This window comes from Podarcis erhardii (assembly GCF_964252035.2).
Source record: "Podarcis erhardii genome assembly, chromosome: 11".
NCBI classification, from domain to species: Eukaryota; Metazoa; Chordata; class Lepidosauria; order Squamata; family Lacertidae; genus Podarcis; species Podarcis erhardii.
In genome coordinates this window covers 13,182,287-13,187,987 of record NC_138501.1, presented here as the reverse complement: position 1 = coordinate 13,187,987, position 5,701 = coordinate 13,182,287, and the positions used below count along the sequence as shown (strand labels likewise).

Below are 5,701 nucleotides of genomic sequence, written 5' to 3'. Positions count from 1 at the left end.
GTGATGCTGCTGGGTTGGAACACCCACCACCCCTGACTATTGGCAATGTTGGCTGGAGCTGAAAAGATTTGAGTCCAGCAACATTTAGAGGCCCACCAGCTTCCCATCCCTAATATAGATAGAGTCAAGAGAATAATAAAAGCCAGGGCAATCTGAGCAACTAGAGAGGTCAGCAATCATCCCTTGATACCATCCCAACTGCACACTGCAAATATCTCACTGATGTAAAGCATTTAGAACTAGGGGCCAGAGCCGCAGAGGGGTCCACTACAGTTGGAGTAGACAGGCATTGTCCAACCAAGGAGAGAAAGAAGCAAGCGGCTTTTTAAAAGCAAAGATCCTTTATTTGGTTGCAAGTACAGTGGTACCTAGGAACGTGGGTGGCGCTGTGGTCTAAACCACTGAGCCTAGGGCTTGCCGATCGGAAGGTCGGCGGTTCAAATCCCCGTGACGGGGTGAGCTCCCGTTGCTCAGTCCCAGCGCCTGCCAACCTAGCAGTTCGAAAGCATGCCAGTGCAAGTAGATAAATAGGTACCACTGCGGCAGGAAGGTAAACGGCCTTTCCATGCACTGCTCTGGTTTCACCAGAAGCGGCTTAGTCATGCGAGATGAGCGCAGCAACCCCAGAGTCGTTCACGACTGGACTTAACTGTCAGGGGTCCTTTACCTTTACAATGGTACCTCAGTTTACGAACTTAATCCGTTCTGGAAGCCCGTTCCTAAACCAAAACCATTCTTAAACCGAGGCGTGCTTTCCCTAATGAGGCCTCCCCTCACTGGTGCCCTTCCACCGTTCAGATTCCATTCTTAGACTGAGGTAAAGTTCTCAAACCAAGACACTATTTCTGGATTTGCAAAGTTTGTAAACCAAATCGTTCTTAAACTGGACTGTTCTTAAACCGAGGTATCACTGTAGTTACAATCATTGAGAAGTTGAAAAAAACACTGATAAGGCACAAGGATACAAAGGGGTCAATTCCATTTGCAAAGACCCAATTGCATAAGGGTCACAGTAAGGATTCACATTTGCAAGTAGCAAAGACACAATTACAGGAGGGCGGGGAAACTAGATACAATTTAAAATTAGCTGGATACAATTATAAAAAACACTTGGTTACAATTACAAAAGAATACTTGGATACAATTAAAAAAATAGAGATAAGGTAAATTGAGGAAACAGGGTAATGGGCAGTGCAGGGAAGAAAGAAAAATGCTTTATTTGACAGAAAGGAAAAAAAGGATTCGAAGGAGGGGAATAACGGGAGAAGCGAATTAAAAGGAGAACAGCTAAAGGAAAAATTGAAGAAAATTTTTATGTTTATCTCTTAGGTTGTCTTCATTGGGTTTGGTCTTGGTTTTCAGCTTCTTTAGCTATTTTTCTACAGCATCATTATAAGCCTTTGTTCAAAAAACGTAATAAATATTTGGCTGAATCAAAGCAAAATGTATTTTATGTTATCCACCCATCTCCCAAACCTTTGTTTTTTCAAATCTTAAATGTCCTTTCCCCACTCACAGCCAAATTCGAATTGCTTTCCTTTCTTCTCCTGAAGAGTTGTTGATTTTCTGTGTGTATAACTTGCTCTTTGCTGGAGGCAGAATATATATGCACTTACTCTTTTTTCAAAAAATAAAATAAAAAAACACAACTACTCCAATGGAATGGAAAATACCAGATGAAACTGAGAGTCAATGTTGCAACATACAGAATGCAGTACAAGGATGTTTACTTGGTCAACCGTGCTTGCTGAACAATTTCATTTATATTTACAGTACTGGTGACTTTTCCACCCAAAGATTTCAAAGTCTTCCACGGACGCAAAGGCTGTGAAAACAAAACCAACCACCGCATTTCTAATAAATTCCTTCATGTGACTATATGCCTATCGCAGGAAGTTGTCAACTAAAACAGAAGATATTTCTTGTACAACATGAATAGTATTGACTATACTGGAGTTTTATTATCTTCTGATACAGGATCTCTCACAAATGCATTTTTATTAAAAAGCTTCCACCCTCGTCTGCTTGCAACTTGCAAAACTATTCTGAAAGCAGAGTACATGTGCGCAGGTCTACAGAGTGCAAACCTGGGATGTGGTAAATGCTTTTACATGTTTTATCTACGAGGGGATTGTCTGCCACCATCCCTTTATAGCGGCTGGCTTATGGAAGTCACAACATTTTGACACCAGACTTCCTTCCCTTGTCGTAAACAAGGAAGCGTTTTAAAATAAATTGTAACTAAGGAAGGACTACACCTACTAGAAAAAGAAGACTTCTATTAGTTTGATGGTTCAGTACAGTGGTACCTTGGTTCTCAAACGTCTTGGTACTCAAACACCTTGGTTCTCAAATGCTGAAAACCTGAAAGTAAGTATTCTGGTTTTCTAATGTTTTTTGGAAGCCGAATGTCCGATGCAGTTGTCAGCTATTGTTTTCAGGGTGCCTGCACCAATCAGAAGCTGCACCTTGGTTTTCAAACATTTCAGAAGTCAAACGGACTTGAGGAATGGATTAAGTTTGGCACTTTTGTTTTTGCTATTTATTTTAGCATTTTTGTTTTTGTGGCTTTTTTGGTTAATTTGTTTTTATGACTGTGTGGAACCCAGTTCAGCTACTGATTGATTGATTGATCGATTGATTGATTGATTGATCAATTGATTGATTGATTGATTGTGTGGCTACAGAAATAGATAAAAGCCACCCATCCAAACAATGACTATCATCAGTGCAGGTAAGAGAAAAAAATTAATTTTAATTTTTATCATCTACAATACTGCCTTATTTATTTTATAGTACAGTACATTTATTATTGCTTTCATTTTATGGATCAATGGTCTTGCTAGATAGTAAAATTCACGTTTAATTGCTGTTTTAGGGGTTGTTTTAAAAGTCTGGAACGGATTAATCTGTTTTGCATTACTTTCTATGGGAAAGCGCGCCTTGGTTTTGGAATGTTTTGGTTTTAGAATGGATTTCTGGAATGGATTAAGTTTGAGAACCAAAGTACCACTGTATACCCAAAGACCAGGAACTGTATCTTTGTAAGGGCAAGGCTGAGACCCACTGGGTATGCAGGTGTCTTCCCTGAGTAGTCAGAAGTTCAGTAGATCATTAGCACTTCTGATGCATAACTCACTGAGCTTTCTTGCCAGTTTCAACACTGGCTTGACTGGGCATAATTCAAAAAATGAGAAGCTCATGTTCATTCCATTCTTCTGGAGCTCTGTGATAGCATTTAGTAAAACCCCAATGGGATGTCTTCCACATATCGCCTTATGGTATTTCTTCAAGCAATTGCTAAAGGACACAGGGTTGAACTGCTCTATAATGCTCATACCCATTTTATGTAGGTGTTCAATGGACCTATAGATCACTCCTTGAGGCTCATCATAGTAAGTGTATCTGAACCACTGACCCCAATGACAGAAGTCAGAGGAATCCACAAAAAGATTACAAGGATCTGCTAAATATTTGCTGAATATTTTTTCCAAATTCCTGTTGTTTTGTCTGACTCAGTGCTCCAACCAACACAGGAACAACGTTAAACTCATCCGTATGGCTTTAGCAGTGTAAGGCAAATGCTGTGTTCACTTTCATCTGTTTGCAGAGACATGCACTCCAAGTCTTCCATAGTTCTGCATACACCTTTTGATCAATTCGCAGATCATATTGTGGGGTTCTGTATATATCCACAGTGGAAAATGCACACCAGGAGAGGGGCACGAGATGGGAAGGCCCAGGAAGTGTTATAAACAATCCCTTTGGCAAAAATTGAAAATGCTTTTCATATGAATAATTGAAAAATAATTCTATTGAAGAATCTATGAATTTTGCAAAAGTTGCAACCCACAGCGAATAATCATTATAATCAGGATTATAATCATTTCAACACCAGGTTTCTCAATCTGTCTGGTATTAATATCTCTGGCAGCAATATTTTTTAAAAATCATAACAATATATTATAGCAGGCAAGGGACTCAGTTACTTGGACACAGTGCTTTTAGTCAGGATTGTTATTTTTAAGCTTATTAGTCACTTTACACAACCATCCCAGTAATAAAATACCATGATCCAATATTTGAAAAACAAAATAATTAAAGGTAAAGCAGCAATTCAGAGGCTCCAAGGGGCACTAATGTATTTATTCCAGTGTTTAATTAATGTTATATTACACCACATTCCCATTGTGTATGTACATAATCCTAGCCTGATGTAGAAGTGAATGAATGGGTGCTTCCTATTCTGAGGCATAGTGACATGCAGAACATTGAATTGTGACTGGTTACTTTGATTCAGCCCAGCTCACACTTATTTCTTGCCATGGGTATCCTCATACATTACTGCCTATTACATAATGTAGTCCTATTCCTTCAGCATTGAGGACCCCCCGCTACAATTGCAGACCCTCCAAGTGTCCCTATTTTCCAGGGACGTCCCTGATTTAGAGACATCGTCCCAGTTTCTGATTTGAATGTCCCACTTTTCCTTAGGATGTCCTAAGGAATGTTGGAAGCTATGGAGTTATCGGTGCCACATTTACATATAAGTTAAACAAGCTATAGCTTAGGGCCCCGCTCTCTTGGGGGCCCCCAAAAAATTTTAAGGGGGAAAAACTGGATGTACATTTCCAAAATATAAGATAAAAAATCAAATAAAAGAAAACCTACATACAGCAACAGTGTGTATTTCACTATTAATATACTTCTTAATTGTATTTCAGTTGTACAATTACTTTGAGAAAATACATATTTTGTTATGTGCAAATGGCTTTAGATACCTATTGTTGTTGTTGTTTAGTCATTTAGTCGTGTCTGACTCTTCGTGACCCCATGGACCAGAGCACGCCAGGCACTCTTGTCTTCCACTGCCTCATGCAGTTTGGTCAAACTCATGTTGGTAGCTTCGAGAACACTGTCCAAGCATCTTGTCCTCTGTCACCCCCTTCTCCTTGTGCCCTCAATCTTTCCCAACATCAGGGTCTTTTCCAGGAAGTCTTCTCTTCTCATGAGGTGGCCAAAGTATTGGAGCCTCAGCTTCAGGATCTGTCCTTCCAGTGAGCACTCAGGGCTGATTTCCTTAAGAATGGATAGGTTTGATCTTCTTGCAGTCCATGGGACTCTCAAGAGTCTCCTCCAGCACCATAATTCAAAAGCATCAATTCTTCAGCGATCAGCCTTCTTTACGGTCCAGCTTTCACTTCCATACATCACTACTGGGAAAACCATAGATTTAACTATACAGACATTTGTTGGCAAGGTGATGTCTCTGCTTTTTAAGATGCTGTCTAGGTTTGTCATTGCTTTTCTCCCAAGAAGCAGGCGTCTTTTAATTTCGTGACTGCTGTCACCATCTGCAGTGATGATGGAGCCCAAGAAAGTAAAATCTCTCACTGCCTCCATTTCTTCCCCTTCTATTTGCCAGGAGGTGATGGGCCCAGTGGCCATGATCTTCGTTTTTTTGATGTTGAGCTTCAGACCATATTTTGCGCTCTCCTCTTTCACCCTCATTAAAAGGTTCTTTAATTCCTCCTCACTTTCTGCCATCAAGGTTGTGTCTTCTGCTTATCTGAGGTTGTTGATATTTCTTCCAGCAATCTTAATTCCGGCTTGGGATTCATCCAGTCCAGCCTTTTGCATGATGAATTCTGCATATAAGTTAAATAAGCAGGGAGACAATATACAGCTTTGTCGTACTCCT

At 40.0% G+C, this 5,701-nt stretch overlaps 1 pseudogene across 1 annotated transcript; it reads right to left on the bottom strand.

Moving 5' to 3' along the window:
• Positions 1–3,068: 3,068 nt before the first annotated feature.
• On the bottom strand, positions 3,069–4,072 carry LOC309352301 (protein MEMO1 pseudogene; annotated as a pseudogene). Its single transcript has 2 exons — positions 4,046–4,072; positions 3,069–3,762 (listed from the first exon to the last, which is right to left on the bottom strand). The product of its transcript is annotated as a protein MEMO1 pseudogene (transcript).
• Positions 4,073–5,701: the final 1,629 nt, after the last annotated feature.